This window comes from Rhinopithecus roxellana, chromosome 19 (genome assembly GCF_007565055.1).
Source record: "Rhinopithecus roxellana isolate Shanxi Qingling chromosome 19, ASM756505v1, whole genome shotgun sequence".
NCBI classification, from domain to species: Eukaryota; Metazoa; Chordata; class Mammalia; order Primates; family Cercopithecidae; genus Rhinopithecus; species Rhinopithecus roxellana.
The window spans coordinates 72,448,594-72,466,854 of NC_044567.1; the positions used below are offsets into that span (position 1 = coordinate 72,448,594).

Sequence of the window (18,261 nt, forward strand, 5' to 3'; positions counted from 1 at the left end):
GCTTGAACCCAGGAAGCAGAGGTTGCAGTGAGCCGAGATCGCACCACTGCACTTCAGCCTGGGCGACAGAGCCAGACTCCATCTCAAAAAAAAAAAAAAAAAAAAAAAAGTCTAGATGACGGGTGCATAGGTGCTGCAAATCACCATGGCACATGTATACCTATGCAACAAACCTGCATGTTCTGCACATGTATCCCGGAACTTAAAGTAAAATTTTAAAAAAAATTTCTATCAAAAAATAAATTCATAGAAATGCATCAAAACAAGTCAATACTACTGCACGTTAATTTTTAAAACTAAAACTAAAAAACACGTACAGAGCAGCTCTAGAATACATTAGAAGCTTGTAGAAGTTAACTCTTAGAAATGGGTGTCTAAGAGATATGAGAGGTAGGCTATTTTTAATTGCATTTTTTTCTTTTAAATTTCATACTTACTGCATTTTAAAATAAAATTTAAAATATTTAATCAGAAATTTATTTTATTTATTTTTTTGAGACACAGTCTTGCTGTGTTGCCCAGGCTGGAGTGCAGTAGCATGATCACAACTCACTGCAACCTCCGCCTCCTGGGTTCAAGCAATTCTTGAGCCTCAGCCTCCCAAGAAACTGGTATTACAGGCATGCACCACCAGGCTCAGCTAATTTTTGTTTGTTTGAGACAGAGTCTCAATCTGTTGCCCAGGCTGGAGCGCAGTGGCGTGATCTAGCTCAATGCAACCTCCACCTCCCAAGTTCAATGCAATTCTCCTGCCTCAGCCTCCCGAGTAGCTGGGACTATATGCAAATGCCACCACGCCCGGCTAATTTCTGTATTTTTAGTAGAGACAGGGTTTCATTGTGTTAGCCAGGATGGCCTCGATCTCCTGACTTCGTGATCCGCCCACCTCAGCCTTCCAAAGTGCTGGGATTACAGGCATGAGCCACCATGCCAGCCCAATTTATTTGTTTATTTATTTATTTATTTATTTTAGCAGAAACAGGGTTTCACCATGTTGGCCAGGCTAGTCTCGAACTCCTGGCCTCAAGCAATTTGCCTGCCTCGGCCTCCCAAAGTGCTGGGATTACAGGTGTGAGCCACCATGTGAAGCCCAGAAATTTATTTTAAATGGTTTTGATTCAAACATACATTTAGTTTTCATTTTAAAAGCTCAAAGGTAAACACAAAATAACATCAAAATATCCATTAAGGTTATATGAAACTTTTTAAAATTTAAAGTCACAGACCACCTAATTTTCTTGCCTGGCTTCTCAATATTTGACACCAGAGTTGCCCTTTTGCAGCTGAAAAGTTGGCTATAAAAAACATGGGCAAACCAGGTGTGGTGGGTGGTTCACACCAGGTAGGTGGGTGGTAATCCCAGCGCTTTGGGAGGCCACCTCTGACACATTTTTATTAACTAAAGTCCATACTATATTCAGATTATCTTAGAGTTCCTCTAATGGTCTTTTTCTGTTCTAGGATCCCATAGAGGATACTACATTACATTTTGTTGTCATGTCACTTTAGGAATCTCTTGGCTATGACAGTTTCAAAAAACTTTTAAAAAGTAAAAACTAAATGTTGTAACTGTCATGTAAATTATGGCCTAATTTAAAATTTCAATTTATCATAAGTGCTAAGATGTGTCCTGCAGCATAGTGGGACCCTTTGTCTAATTTTTATTACGTATTTGTTTGTGATCCAATCTCAGCTCACTGAAGCCTCAACCTCCCACCTCAGCCCCACAAGTGCTGAGACCACAGGCACATGCTACCACACCTGGCTACATTTTTTTGTACGTTTTTTAGAGACTGGGTTCCATGATGTAGCCCAGGATGGTCTCCAACTCCTGAGCTCAAGAGATTGCCCGCCTCAGCCTCCCCAAGTGCTGGGACTACAGGTGTGAGCCCACCATGCCCAGCCTGTTTTTATTTTATTTTCTGAAACAAGGTTTCACTCTGTCACCCATGTTGGAGTGCAGTGAAACAATCTTGGCTCACTGTAACCTCCACCTCCTGGGCTCAAGTGATTCTCCCACCTCAGCCCCCCCAGTGGCTGGGACTACAGGCGCGAGCCACCGCACCCGACTAATGTCTTCATTTAAAAAAATGTTTTTTGTAGACTTGGAGTGTTACCATGTTCCCAGCATGGTTTCAAACCCCTGGCCTCAGGTGATCCCCCTGCTTCAGTCTCCAGAAGTGCTAGGATTATAGGCTTGAGCCACAGTGCCTGGCCTTTACTAATACTTGATTTTTTGTTTATTTTTGATATAGGGTCTTGCTCTGTCACCCAGGCTGGAATGCAGTGGCACAATCACGACTCACTGCAGACTCTGTCTCCTGAGCTCAAATGATCTTCCCACCTTGACCTCCCGAAGAGCTGGGATTGCTGCTGTGAGCCATCTCGCCCAGCCTCTAGTAAACAGTTTTTAAAAGCAAATCTGGCCAGGCTACTATTCCCTCAATGAGAGTGCCCCCACTCTTCCCGTGCCCCCACACTCTTCCCGTTCCCCCAGCCCTAAGACCAACTCACTTTTACTTTGAAGTCTTGTCTGACACTCCTTCTCTGTGCTCCTTTAGCTTTATGTTCATACCTTCGTTACGGTACTTGTACTGTGATTCCCTGTTTACTTATCTCCTCTACCATAAAGCATGTTCTTTAAGTCCAGGTACTCTTTCTTCTTCTATATACCCTATATAAGAACATTTTCTAGTACATTAGTGAATATTACGTGTTGATTTAGAATAACTAAGGGTCTCCCTGTCACCCAGGCAGTGGCCCAATCACAGCTCACTGCAGCTTCTACTTCCTAGGCTCAATTGATTCTACCACCTCAGCACCCCCAGGTAACTGGGACTACAGGCATGTACTAGCACGCGTGGTTAATTTTTGTTTAATGTGATTTTGTTTTGTTCTTGGTAGAGACAGGGTTCTGCCATGTTGCCTATGTCAATAAAATGAGAAGAGGCTGGTTCATACAAGACAGTTTATATTTTATTCAAGTTAACCAAGGCAAAGACTCAGATCTTTCACATTCTTGCTCTTGCCCACTCCCTTCTCTCCATTTTTTTCCATTTCTTTTTTTTCTTTAACAGCCTGTGTTGCCCAGGCTGTTTTCAAACTTGGGCCCAAGCAGTCCTGCCGCCTCAGCCTCCAGAATAGCTGGGATTACAGGCACACAGTCTTTTAAAGGTGATTCGCACTGTTAAAATTATGACCATTAAGGGCATTTTTTTGTAAAATGCTTTTTTGAGACATTTTATTAGACTGACCTCATAGGTAGAACTTAAAAAAAAATTTTTTTTTACGATTTTTGTAATCTCTTTAATCTTACTTCTAGATATGTTATCTGGTCACAGGTGAGGAAAGGTTGAGCAAGCAATATCTTTAATTTTTTAGTGCACTGTGGCCCCCTTTATTAAAATATACTACTAACACAAATAATACTAATGTACAATGGATATTGTTAAAAGTTCAGGCTACACTGTAACAAGTAAAAAATGAAAGAAAGCCGTCCTTTCTCCTCTGTTTCATTTCTTAGAAGTAACCATTGTTTTCAATTTGTTGCATTTCGGTTTTTTAGTAAAGTTTTAAAATACACATGCTGTTAGGAAGAAGTGCTTTAGAAATACTGAATATGAGTTTATTGTAATTAGTAACTTTTGTGATTACTTTTAGATAGACAGATTTTATTTTTTCAAGTAGTTTTAGGTTTACAGTAAAGTTGAGCTGAAAGCAAAGACACAGCCTCCTGCACATTTATTATAATACATTTGCTACAATAGATGAACCAACACTGACACATCATTATCAGCCAAAGTCCACAGTACATTAAGGTTCACTCCTGGTGTACCTATCATCATCATGATATGGTGTACATATCATCATCTATGAGTTTTGCCAAATGTATAGAGATATTTATCTACCACTACAGTATCACAGAGAATAATTTCACTGCTCAAAAAATCCACAGTATCCACCTGTTCATCCCTTTACTTTCTTCCCCTCAAACTCCTGGCAACCACTGATCTTTTTACTGTTTCCACGGTTTTGTCTTTTCCAGGATGTCATATATTTGCAATCATTATGTAGCCTTTTCCAATTGGCTTCTTTCACATATTCCTGAATATGTATCCAAGGTTCTTCCATGTCTTTTCCTGGCTTGATAGCTCATTTCTTTTTAGGGCTGAATAATATTCCATTGGTATATCACAGTTTACTTATCCATTCACCTACTGAAGGATATATGGACTGCTGCGGAGTTTTGGCAATTACAAATAAAGAATGCTATAAACATCCATGTTCTTGGTTTTTGTGTAGACTTAAGTTTTCAGCTCCTTTGGTTAAGTACTAAGTAGTATGACTGCCGGATTGAATGCTAAAAAATAGGTTTAGGTTTGTAAGAACCGCCAAACTGTTTTGTCTTCTCTTTCTCTTGACAGTGTCTTTTGCAGAGCAGTTTTAAATTTTAATAAAATCTAACTTACCATTTCTTTCTTTCATGGGTGTGCCTTTGGTTTTCCATCTGAAAAGTTATCACCAACCCCAGTGACAGCTAGTATTTTGTTTACTTTTATTTGGTGTTCTTGTCATTGTAATGAGACTACTTTTATGTTGGGGGTAGGTGGAAAATGTTTTGCACTTCACTACCAGGGATTAGTGATTGCTGCTAATATTTCACTTTTGTGGGAGTTGATGGTGTTTATGTTTTTGTGTTAACATGAAAGAAACCAATTAGCCTTTTTTTATAGGGTAACTTACTTCAGCTTAAATCTGCAAATTTGTGGAATTTTAGACCAAGAAATGACATGAGTGTCTAGTTCAAGTTCTTCATTTTACAAATGAAGGTACAAAGAATGAGAAATATTAATGAAGAATTATTAATGAAGATAGGACTTAGAATTGCTTATAACCATGTTAAAGAACTAAGATAAAAGATGTATTGGTAATTTTTTCTGGTGTAACAAATACTTTTGATGATGGGGTTTATTTCTTATTCTTTTTCACTTGGTGTTGTGGCTCCTAATTTTTAAGAGGGTAAGTTTTAAAACAGTGAAAAATATAAAAAGTTTTTATACTTTTCCAATGTTGCAGCTAATTGATAGGTTTATTAAGGCAAATCAAATAAATGTTGAGAAGTACACAATTAAATAAGTTATTATTTGTAGAGCATTTCTTTTCAGGGTTTTATTTTTGTTGTTGTTTCGTTTTTTTTTTTTTGGAGACGGAGTCTTGCTCTGTTCTCAGGCTGGAGTGCAGTGGCGCGATCTTAGCTCACTGCAACCTCCACCTCCTGGGTTCAAGCGATTCTCCTACCTCAGCCTCCCAAGTAACTGGGACTACAGGCGTGGACCACCACATCCAGCTAATTTTTTGTATTTTCAGTAGAGAAGGGGTTTCACCATGTTAGCCAGGATGGTCTCGATCTCCTGACCTCGTGATCCACCTGCCTCGGCCTCCCAAAGTCCTGGGATTATAGGCATGAGCCACCATGCCCAGCCTTTTTTTTTTTTTTTTTTTTTTAAAGACAGAGTCTTACTCTGTCGCCCAGGTTGGAGTGTTATGGTGCAATCTCAGCCTACTGCAACTTCCACCTCCTGAGTAGCTGGGACTACAGGTGTGCACCACCATGCCAGACTAATTTTTTTTTTGTATTTTAATTTTATTTATTTTTTTGAGACAGAGTCTTGCTCTGTCACCCAGGCTGGAGTGCAGTGGCATAATCTCGGCTCACTGCAACCTTCACCTCCTGGTTCAAGCAATTCTCATGCCTCAGCCTCCAAAGTAGCTGGGATTACAGGTGCGCACCACCACACCTTGCTAATTTTTTGTATTTTTAGTAGAGACGGGGTTTCACCATGTTGGCCAGACTGGTCTCGAACTCCTGACCTCAGGTGATCTGCCTGCCTCGGCCTCCCAAAGTGCTGGGATTACAGGTGTGAGCCACCACACATGGCCCATGATAATTGTATTACCGTTAGTGTACGGATACTCTAGTAGGGAATATAGGTGAGTGGTATACCAAACTCTCTGTACTATTTTTGTAACTATTCTACAAATCTAAAATTACTTTAAAATGAAACAAAAAACAGGCCAGGTGCAGTGGCTCAAGCCTGTAATCCCACCACTTTGGGAGGCCAAAGCGGGTGGATCACCTGAGGTCAGGAGTTCATGACAGCCTGGCCAACATTCGGTGAAACCCCATCTCTACAAAAAAACAAAAATTAGCTGGGCATGATGGCGGGCGCCTGTAATCAAATCGCTTGAACCCGAGAGGCGGAGGTTGCAGTGAGCCAAGATTGCCCCACTGCACTCCAGTCTTAGGGACAGAGTGAGACTCTGTCTCAAAAAAAAATAACAAAAACAAAAAGTAAAACAAAAAACCTTCTAGTTATGGAAAAATCTCCAAGACATACAATTAAGAGGAAAAAATCAAACTGCTAGAAAATGTGCTTGCATGCTACCCTTTGGGAAAGTTAAGAGTGCATAATGTTTAGTATATTATCCATATACATATAGTATATACATGGATTCTGTGAAAGAACCACCATGCAATTGGAAATAGTGGTGCTGTCTCTGAGGTTAACTTAACTAAGCGGTTTTCTTTTCACTCTGAATCCTTTTGTCCCCTTTTTTTCTTTTTTTTTTTTTTCAGACGGAGTCTCTGTCACCCAGGCTGGAGTGCAATGGTGCCATCTTGGCTCACTGCAACCTCCCCCTCCTGGGTTCAAGCAATTCTCCCACCTTAGCCTCCCTAGTTGGGATTACAGGCACCCGCCATCATGCCCAGCTAATGTTTGTATTTTAGTAGAGACAGGGTTTCACCATGTTGGCCAGGCTGGTCTTGAACTCCTGACCTCAGGTGATCCGCCCACCTCGGCCTCCCAAAGTGCTGGGATTACAAGCGTGAGCCACCGCGCCCAGCTGCCTTTTGTTCCTTTTGAACGTTATACTAGAAAAACAAAAAGCGGAAGGAGGAAAAATGTGATTTCAAACCCCCAGGGCACAACTATAGTAATAATCGTAGTAAAGATGACAATGATAGTAGTGGTGGTATTTTATTTCTTGCCTCCTAACCCACCTCCCCACCAAAATTGAGTCATTCTGACAAACATAGACTTATCAGGATCATTCTTTCTAAAAACAGTATGGCATCTGATTATCTGAAGGCCTCCACAGGATCTGAAAGGTATTTTTTGCTGCTGTACCTTCCCTTCAAAACCTCACTTAGATCTCTGAATTTCCTTTAGATGTAGATGATCCTATAATGTATCATACAAACCACTCTGAGATAAAATGGGTATTAAGGCTGGGTACAGTGGCTCACACCTATAATCCCAGCACTTTGGAAAGCCAAGGTGGGAGGATCTCTTGAGCCCAGGAGTTCAAGACCAGCCAGGGAAACACAGTGACACCCTATCTTCATAAATTTTTTTTAAATGTTTTTAAAAAAAATTTTTAATCATGGTGTACACCTGTAGTCTCAGCTATTCAAGAGCCTGAGTGGGGAGGAGGATCCCTTGAGTCCAGGAGTTGGAGGCTGCAGTAAACTATGATCTTGCCACTTCAGTCCAGCCTGGGTGACAGAGCAAGACCCTGTCTTAGAAAAAAAACAAAAAAAGAAAAAACAAAAGATGCTAACAGTAATTATTCCAAAACAAAAGGTATAAACTAAAACTCATGGTTATCCTGGTAAAAATTCATAGGTCCTATATTACAGCATTTCTAAAACTTAGTTTTAATGACTGTTTATAGGTATGAGCTGAGGGGGGTAAAAAATAAAGTTTAAATTTAAAAAAATGACTGCTTGGAACACTTATTTCATTATCTAAATCAACTCTTCCTTTCTGAATACTATATGCTTTCAAAATTGAAATATAGTTTTTCATTTATGCTGATCAGGAATTTAAGTTCAAAAGGGTCAGACTGGAAGCAATCTAGCTTTTCTAAAAAAAAACAGTATTAGATTTTAAATTATATGCACACACCCAATTGACTTTCCTTCAACTGCCTCCACTCTCAAAAAAAAACTTCAACTTGTGGTAGGTCTAATGGCCAATGAATACAACCTGGCTGACCTGCCCTGCATGTCATTAAAACACACAGTACCATGGCCTGGCGTGGTGGCTCAAGCCTGTAATCCCAGCACTTTGGGAGGCCGAGACGGGCGGATCACGAGGTCAGGAGATCGAGATCATCCTGGCTAACATGGTGAAACCCCGTCTCTACTAAAAAATACAAAAAAACTAGCCGGGCAAGGTGGCGGGTGCCTGTAGTCCCAGCTACTCGGGAGGCTGAGGCAGGAGAATGGCGTAAACCCGGGAGGCGGAGCTTGCAGTGAGCTGAGATCCGGCCACTGCACTCCAGCCTGGGCGACAGAGCGAGACTCCGTCACAAAAAAAAAAAAAAAAAAAAAAAAAGAAGGAATTATTAGGACAAGTCAAAGATCACAATCAAGAGCCTATAATCTCAAAAAGCAAAACACAATACTGAAACTCTAAAGAGCTGTTCTTATCCTCTTCCCTCTTCCTATAACTATTAAAATTTAATACAACTTCAGTCAGGTGCAGTGGTTCATGCCTGTAATCCCTGCACTTTGGGAGGCCAAGGCAGGGCAGGTGGACCACAAGGTCAGGAGTTCAAGACCAGCCTAGCCAAGATGGTGAAACCCCATCTCTACTAAAAACACAAAAATTAGCCAGGTGTGGTGGCAGGCACCTGTAATCCCAGCTGCTCAGAAGGCTGAAGTAGAGAATTGCTTGAACCTGAGAGGCAGAGGATGCAGTGAGCTGAGATCGCGCCACTGCACTCCAGCCTGGCGACAGAGCGAGACTCCATCTCAAAAAAAAAAAAAAAAAAATTAATACAAATTCTTTGAAAAATATTTTTAAATGAATAATATTACTCAAAGCTCAAAGTTGGTGGATCCTAGCTGGGCATGGTGGCTCACACTTGTAATCCCAGCACTTTGGAAGGCAGGAAGATCACTAGAGGCCAGGAGGTCAAGACCACAAAAGACGACCCCGTCTCTACAAAAAATACAAAAAATTAAATTAACTGAATGTGGTGGTACACACCTGTAGTCCCAGCTACTCGGGAGGCTGCAATGGGAGGATCGCCTGAGTCCAAGAGGTCAAGAGTGCAGTAAGCAGTGATTGCACCACTGTACTGCATCCTGGGCAAATTTCCACTTTTGTCCTGTGTTTGGAAGTAGAATCCTTGACCTGTAAGAAATCCTGTCTCAATAAATAAATGTATGTATGCACCTTTAAAAATGGAATTTAAAAAGAAAATGTCCCGGGAGAAAAAGCCTATCCAAAAAGAAATGGACATCTTGGGGATTATTGGTGTCATTTCACTAGTATACTTAAAATTTATTTCAATTTATAGCCAGATGCAGTGGCTCACACCTGTAATCCCAGCAATTTGGGAGGCTGAGGTGGGTGAATCACCTGAGGTCAAGAGTTCAAGACCTGCCTGGCCAACATGATGAAACCCTGTCTCTACCAAAAATACAAAAATTGGCCAGGTGTGGTGGCAGGCACCTGCAGTCCCAGTTACTAGGGAGGCTGAGGCAGGAGAACTGCTTGAACCCAGTAGGCGGAGGTTGTGGTAAGCCAAGATTACACCACTGAACTCTGGCCTGGGCAACAGAGTGAGACACTGTCTCAAAAAAAAAAAAAATTATTTCTATTTACAAGGTAGATAGAAACACCATTGTGATCAATTCCTAATGAACCTAATTCTTCACTGTTGTTTCCATAATCATATAGTCTGATTTACAACAATTTCCAATATATTATTATAAAAACCAAAGCTCTCTGAAGTCAGAGACACCAGAAATCAAGTTACTACCATTTGCTAGTTGTATAACCTTGGGCAAATTCCCAAACCTCTCTCTAGGCCCATTTCCCCCATTGTAAAATCCAGATTATTACACTATAGCATTGTTACATATGTTGTGAGGTTTAAAGAGGTACAAAGTAATAGATTATTATTTTAAAATACTGCTGAGGCCAGTCAATGACCCAGAGGAATAAACTTCACTTAATACATAAATTTAATTCTATGTCAATTGGTAGGAAAGATAATTGGCCAGTAATCTCAGCAAGTAACTAAGAACCTGAAAACACATCACACTGGGTCAAGGGTGTAGAAATATCACACACTCATCTAAAAATACATGTACAACTGTTTGACACATCAAATTCTTCTGGATAATGTGATTAGGACAAGAAATAACTGGTTTCCCAAAAAAGCACTATGCTGAAAAATAAAATTTATTTTTTTTAATTTTATTTATTTATTTATTTTTGAGACAGTGTCTCACTCTGTTGCCCAAGCTGGAGTGCAGTGGGGCAATGCTGGCTCGCTGCAACCTCTGCCTCCCAGGTTTAACAAATTTTCATGCCTCAGTTTCCCAAGTAGCTGGGATTACAGGCACCAGCCACCGTGCCCAGTTAATTTTTGTAATTTTTTTTTGAGACAGAGTCTTGGTCTGTCGCCCAGGCTGAAGTGCAGTGGCATGATCTTGGCTCACCGCAACCTCTGCCTCCCGGGTTCAAGTGATTCTCCTGCCTCAGCCTTACTGGGATTACAGGCACGTGCCACCACACCTAACTAATTTTTGTATTTTTAGTAGAGACGGGGTTTCACCATGTTGGCCAGGCTGGTCTTCAACTCCTGACCTCAAGTTATCTGCCCTCCTTGGCCTCCCAAAGTGCTGGATTACAGGTGTAAGCCACCACACCTGGCCTAATTTTTATATTTTTTAGTAGCAGATGGGGTTTCACCATGTTGGCCAGGCTCGTCTTGAGCTCCTGACCTCAAGTGATCCGCCCACCTCGACCTCCTAAAGTGCTGCAATTACAGACATGAGCCACTGCACCCAGCCAGAAAAACTAACTTTTAGCCAGGAGCAGTGGCACATGACTGTAGTCCCAACTACTCAACAGACTGAGGTGGAAGAATTGCTTCAGTTCAAGTGCAGCCTGGGCAACACAGCAAGACCCTGTCTCCATTAAAAAAAAAAAAAAAAACTGGGCACGTTGGCTCATGCCTGTAATCCCCACACTTTGGGAGGCCAAGGTGGGCGTGGATCATCTGAGGTCAGAAGTTTGAGACCAGCCTGACCAACATGGTGAATCCCATCTCTACTAAAAACACAAAAAATTAGCCAGGCGTGGTGGCGGGCGCCTGCAGTCCCAGTTACTCGGGAGGCTGAGGCAGGAGAATGGCGTGAACCTGGGAGGCAGAGCTTGCAGTGAGCCGAGATGGAGTCACTGCACTCCAGCCTGGGCGACACAGCAAGACTCCGTCTCCACAAAAAAAAAAAAAAAAAAAAAAGTTTAAGGAAAAAAAAAAGGGAGCTACCACCAACTAGTTTGGAGAGTTACTTGGATTAGATAAATATCTTCAAAATGTCTTGGCACCAGACCTGACATGTAATCTAGCTGGCAACAAACAGTAGCTGATATTATCCTCACCATATATCACTGTAGTCAACTTTTATAAAGGTGTAATGGTCAAGGATAAGCTTATAGTACCCTAACTTGGGAGTATCCAGTAGAAATACCATTCTCCTCTCCAATCTATTATTTTACTGGAACAAATGAACAAAATGGACTTTTGTCTTGTTTTCTTATGCTTTTATGATAACACAGTAACAATCAGGTACTCACTAATGTTTGGAAAATGGAATGGGATTATCTGCTAGACCCACAGTGAAAAGACAAGCAAGAAGTCATAAATGACCAATTAAACCACTGGTTTATAACCAATTAAACCAATGGTGGTAAGCCATTAGTTTTGTTTTTTTTTTTTTGTTTTTTGTTTTTTTTTAAGACAGTCTCATTCTGTCACCCAGGCTGGAGTAAGTGGCAGAATCCTGACTCACAACAACCTCTGCTTCCTGGGTTCATGCAATTCTCCTGCCTCAGTAGCCTCCCCTCTGCAGTAGGTGGGACTACGGTATGCACCACTATGCTCAGCTAATTTTTGTATTTTTAGTAAAGACAGGGTTTTGCCTTGTTGGCCAGGCTGGTCACAAACTCCTGACCTCAGGTTATCCACCCACCTTGGCTCCCAAAGTGCTGGGATTACAGGCACAAGCCATCATGCCTGACAACTATTGGTTTTTAATACAGAGATGTTTCTGAAACAAAAATTATAATCTTTAATAAACATACCAACTATTTCCTACCAGTTTATTAACTGGTACAAAATGCTGCCATGTATTAAAGTAGTACAGTGGGTGAGCCACTGCACGCAGCCAGAAAAACTAACTTTTAGCCAGAAGCAGCGGCACATGCCTGTAGTCCCAACTACTCAACAGACTGAGGTGGAAAAACTGCTTCAGTTCAAGTGCAGCCTGGGCAACACAGCAAGACCCTGTCTCCATTTAAAAAAAAAAAAAAAAAGCTGGGCACGTTGGCTCATGCCTGTAATCTCCACACTTTGGGAGGCCAAGGTGGGCGCGGATCATCTGAGGTCAGGAGTTTGAGACCAGCCTGACCAACATGGTGAACCCCATCTCTACTAAAAACACAAAAAATTAGCCAGGCGTGGTGGCGGGCGCCTGCAGTCCCAGTTACTCAGGTGGCTGAGTAACTATATGAGTATCTCCAGTATGTTTTACATACTGGAGATAATACCAACATTCTACATACCACAGTGTATATACCACAGTATATATACCTTGAAGAGAGGCCAATCTATATACCACAGTAAACAGAATACTATACAAGAAATCAGCCAGGCTCGATGGCATGCACCTGTAGTCTCAGCTACTAGGGAGGCACAGGTGGGAGGATGGTGTGAGTCCAGGAGCTCAAGTCCAGCCTGGGCAATGTAACAAAATTCCACCTCTTTTATTTAAAAAGAAAAGAACAAAAGAAGTCAAAGGATCAAAGCTCAAACTTCAGCTCTGCACTAGGCAAAATAATTTATCCAGGCTCAGTTTCTTCATCTTCAAAACAGGATTAGTACCTCTTCTATTTACTTCACTGAATTATTAGAAGAACCAGAAAAGAACATTATATAAAAGGCATTTATTAAACCATAAAGTATAAAACTATACCATATTACCATTCTCATAACCAGGTCAGATTACCTTTGTAACATCCTGGTGCCTCAGTTTCTTAACTTCCTTTCCTACAATGATCTTGTTCTCCATTCTGCCTTAACCATATACTCTCATAATCATTAACAATAATCTCAACCCTTCTATTAATATAACCGTTATTTCAAACATTGTATTCTACAACCACCACCTTCTATCTTTCTAGCTCATTCCCTCCAGTACTCCCACTCTAACAAGTCTTAAATCCCATAATCTACAATCCATTGATCCTACCAATTTTTCACCCTCTCACTACCTATACTGCTGCCACCACCCGCACTCCCAAACGTCCTCATTCATCTCCTTACCAAGCTTAAAATCACATGGTCCAGCCGGGCACAGTGGCTCACACCTGTAATCTCAGCACTTTGGGAAGCCGAGGTGGATGGATCGCCTGAGGTCAGGAGTTCGCGACCAGCCTGGCCAACATAGTGAAACCCCGTCCCTATTAAAAATACAAAAATTAGCTGGGCATGGTGGCAGGCGCCTGTAATCCCAGCTACTTGGGAGGCTGAGGCAGGAGAATCATTTGAACCCGGGAGGCGGAGGTTGCAGTGAGCCAAGACCACACCACTGCACACCAGCCTGGCAACAAGAGCGAAACTTCATCCCAAAAAAAAAGAAATCACATGGTCCATTATTATAATCACTCCTCATATACGCCCTCTACTCGTTTGCTCCTATTCACATTAACTCTGGTTAAGAGAGACTGGTTATCAACACTTTAACTATATGGGTATAGCACATCTAACAAACTATAGCTGAATTAATCTTCCTATAAGTAAGAGGGCTTTGACTGTCTATCCCTCAGCTTAAGCATCTTAAATAGCTAGTGCATTCCTGCTTACAGCATTAAAATAAAATTTATCTTTGCAGCCCTAGTCTCCACTTTTTCCCTATGCCCAATCATTAATTCATTGTCCTAAAAAAAAACAAATTCTGCTTGTTCCACTTCTTTACTTTTGTCCTGGCTATTTTTGCCAACTGAGTGTACTTCCATTCACTTGAAGGATGGAATCCCAACCTTCAAGATCCAGCTTAAATGCTAACTTCTTCATAAAAGTATGCCCAGGCCAGCACGGTGGCTCACACCTGTAATCCCAGCACTTTGGGAGGCCAAGGCAGGCAGATCACTGGAGGTGGGAGTTCAAGACCAGCCTGACCTACATGGTGAAACCCCATCTCTACTAAAAATACAAAAATTAGTCAGGCGTGGTGGTGGGCGCCTGTAATCCCAGCTACTTGTGAGGGTGAACCATGAGAACTGCTTGAACCCAGGAGGTGGAGGCTGCAGTGAGCTGAGATCACGCCACTGCATTCCAGCCTGGGCAACAGAGCAAGACTCTGTCTGAAAAAAATAACATCACATCACATCACATCACATCACATCACATCATATCACATCACATCCAATCATCCCACTTTAAGGGTTCTCTCCTTAGAGTTCTGCATTTATTAGCTATACTGTTTTTCTGATAATCATGCTGGTCTTATGAATAATAAACTAAACCTTATTACTTATGTTTATCTCTCCAACTAATATGAAAACTCCTTGAAAAACAAAAACACTTCTTAACCAGCTACCCGCACAGAAACACTTAAACTACAATAAGTACGTCTTAGTACAACCACTATTCAAACACTGTTTTATTTAAGTTTTCAAAAATTAAGTCTATATTCTAGAAAGTATTCTCAAGGTAAATATACTCCTTGTTATTGCTTGCACAGATGATACCCTAGTACAAATATTAAACCAATTAAATTTTCAACCACTTTTGCCCTTTCTTTAAAGATTCCTCATAATTTTACTCATAGCTCTCTATTCACAGCAACAAGGGAAATTACTGACACTACAGCATACAATCCACAAGCATTAGCTTAATTTCTTTTTCTGTTTTGTTTTGTTTTGAGACAGAGTCTCACTCTGTTGCCCAGGCTGTAGTGCAATGGTGCAGGATCAGCTCACTGCAACCTCCGCCTCCCAGGTTCAAGAGATTCTCCTGCGTCAGCCTCCCAAATAGCTGGGACTACAGGAACACACCACCACACCCAGCTAATTTTTTGTATTTTTAGTAGAGACGGGGTTTCGCCATTCTGGCCAGGCTGGTCTCGAACTCCTGACCTCGGGTGATCCACCTGCCTCAGCCTCCCAAAATGCTGGGATTACAGGCGTGAACCACTGCGCCCAACCTACCTTTACTTCTGTAGTCAAGACCTACAGTATCAAAATAATTTCTTGATTTTGATCAGCATTGCCTACAAAAAGGATGAAAAATTAAGACCCTCTTTTCTCATTAACTCTGGAAGAATAATGTTAGGGGAGCTATAAGAGAGGTACTGACTCTTCCAACAATGTCATTATTAAAACGTCAGAAAACTCTATGACTTTTTTCTATTACAACTTTAAACCTGTAAAGCTATTTTGTGTTTCAATTCTATGAAACACTAAGATGAACTAGAATTCCTCTTTGAAATCAATGTAATTGCCAAAGATTGGCAAGGATGACAACAAATAATTGGAACTTCATGAGATGAAACCAAATGCATATTACAAAGATACTTTCTGGTTGCTTGAGTGACACGCACACAGGAATTATTGTACCTCAAAACTATGACAAAAAGAATTAAAGTAAATGGCAGGATACTCCTGTTTTGCTCACTAACAACTTTAATTTCTTACTATCTATAGGGCTTACTAAATAATAGAGTCATGTGCTACTAATCTGTGTACAATGTCAGAACAACTTTAGCTGCTTTTTCTTCCTAAATTAGGAATAAAATACTAAACATATTTGTTTAAATTCCAAAGAAATCATTTGGTATAAAAAACGACCATACAGCATATAGCTTCTTTCAGCCTGGGCATATTTAACTTTCTGCATTGACTAATACAATATGCATTAAGCACATTTGCTTAGACTTCCACAGTTAAATGGACAATTCACTTTTTATAAGTGGAAAATCATTACAACATCTTCTGGTATTCACTGCAATATCAAATCAATGACTTCTTTCAGTATTTGTGGTGGTCATCTGTAATTCCTTGGGTAATTACCATGAATCTGCTTTTACTTAATACTAAATGGCAATGCTAATATGAAAAGAAAATTAATGCCAGACATACAAACAAAAGTACTGAGTTGTTTCGGGGAAGGAATTTTAATAGAACTCATGAACTGGAATCCACTTCCAAGCTAGAAATCATTTTCATTAATAAAATACTAGAAACTAAGTCACAAGACCAAAAATGAAACCATTACTTAGGTTTCTGATTTATAATTAAGATCTCACGAACTTCTGCTACTGCTTTTCAGAAAATGGTCATCTTGGCCAGGTGCAGTGGCACATGCCTGTAATCTCAGCACTTCTGGGGGGCCAAAGTGGTAGGACAGCTTGAGCTTAGGAGTTGAGACCAGCCTGGGCGACATGGCGAAACCCCGTCTCTACAAAAATGCAAAAAAATTAGCAGGGCTTGGTGACACACCTGTAGCCCCAGCTACCCAGAAGGCTGAGGTGGGAGAATCACTTGAAGCTGGGAGGTCTTGGCTGCCGGGAGCCATGATCGCGTCACTGCACTCCAGCCTGAGTGACAGAGTGAGACCTTGTCTCAAAACAAATTTTTTTTCATTTAAAAAAATTAAATTAAAAAAATCTTGACCACATCAAAAAAAGACTGTCAGCTGGGTGCAGTGGTGCATGCCTGTAATCCCAGCACTTTGGGAGGCTGAGGTGGGAGGACTGCTTGAGCCCAGGAGTTCAAGACCGGCTTGGGCAACAAGTTGAAACCCTGTCTCTAAAAAAAATACAGAGCTTAGCCAATCATGGTGATACATTCCTGTAGTCCCAGCTACTCGGGAGGCTGAAGTGGGAGGATTGCTTGAGCCCAGGAGGTGGAGACGGCAGTGAGTCAAGATTCCACAACTGTACTCTAGCCTGGGCAAAAGAGCCAGACACTGTCTCCAAAAAAAAAAAAGAAAAGAAAAACACTGTCCTTTAAAAAATTTTTATCATGTACCCAGATAAACAGAAATCACATGGAAATGTATCTCAATTATGAAGCAGCACAATTGGGATAGCTTATTATACATGTGTCTTAAAATAATTTTAGCTGGGCGTGGTGGCTCACGCCTGTAATCCCAGCACTTTGGAAGGCCAAGGCGGGTGGATCACAAGGTCAGGAGATCGAGACCAGCCTGACCAACATGATGAAATCCCATCTCTACTAAAAATACAAAAAATTAGCTGGGCGTGGTGGCGGGCGCCTATAGTGCCAGCTACTCGGGAGGCTGAGGCAGGAAAATGGCATGAACCCGGGAGGCAGAGCTTGCAGTGAGCTGAGATTGTGCTATTGCACTCCAGCCTCAGCAACAGAGCGAGACTCCGTCTCCAAAAAAATAAATAAATAAAAAATTTAAGTCACAAATTTTAGCTTTGGTTATACAATTTATCATAAAGACATGAGAAAATGTGATGAAAGAATCCCTTTGCAGTACTCTAATGAGAACTGTGTTACATGTATAGAAGGAAAAGTACAACAGGAATACCTGTTTTTCTATCATTCTGACTGTACTGTAAGAGACCTAAAATAATACTCAGTCTAATACTGTATTTGTCCAGATCTGTATCTTCCTGCCTCCCATGCCTACTTTGAAAACAAATAATGAAATACATCATCACATGAAGCCCACTGATCACAGTTCTTCCCAACCCCAATCTTTCCTAATTCCAACTTAAGTCTCTCTCTGTGATGTTATTCCTTGATATGTCCCACATTTTAAAAGTGATTTAATACCATTTACCCTTCAAATCACCTCCAGGGAAACTTCTGTTACGCTGACTTTACTTTGGTCCCTCTTGATCTCCTGAGAATATATTAACCAATGTCAGTATCATTTTGCATTTGCTAATAATCATGTCAATTCAGCATCAGTATTTTGAAACTGGTACAGCCCTGATTCTAATCCTTTTCACTTATCATACTATGAGACAGGGAAGAGTAATGATTTTACATAAGTTTCAGTATCCCAAGCCAAACTGACATTACTTTTCATAGCTTGTGGCATTTCTTCCAGATTACAGGAGACATAGGAAAAACTATTTAAAACACTTGTCCATGTGTCATATCTGGCACACCTGCATTACAATGCCAATTATATTAC

At 40.9% G+C, this 18,261-nt stretch overlaps 1 protein-coding gene across 3 annotated transcripts in view; it reads right to left on the minus strand.

Annotated features, from left to right (window-relative positions):
* GPATCH8 (G-patch domain containing 8) overlaps nt 1–18,261 on the minus strand; it is a 116,371-nt gene that overhangs the window by 92,651 nt on the left and 5,459 nt on the right. The window contains exon 1 of one of the 3 annotated variants that reach the window (XM_030922885.1): nt 13,411–13,524. The exons of the other annotated variants lie outside the window; for them this stretch is intronic. The gene's annotated coding sequence lies outside the window, so the exon portion shown is untranslated. Of the gene's footprint in view, nt 1–13,410; nt 13,525–18,261 lie in introns of those variants that run through there. 3 annotated transcript variants of the gene reach the window in all.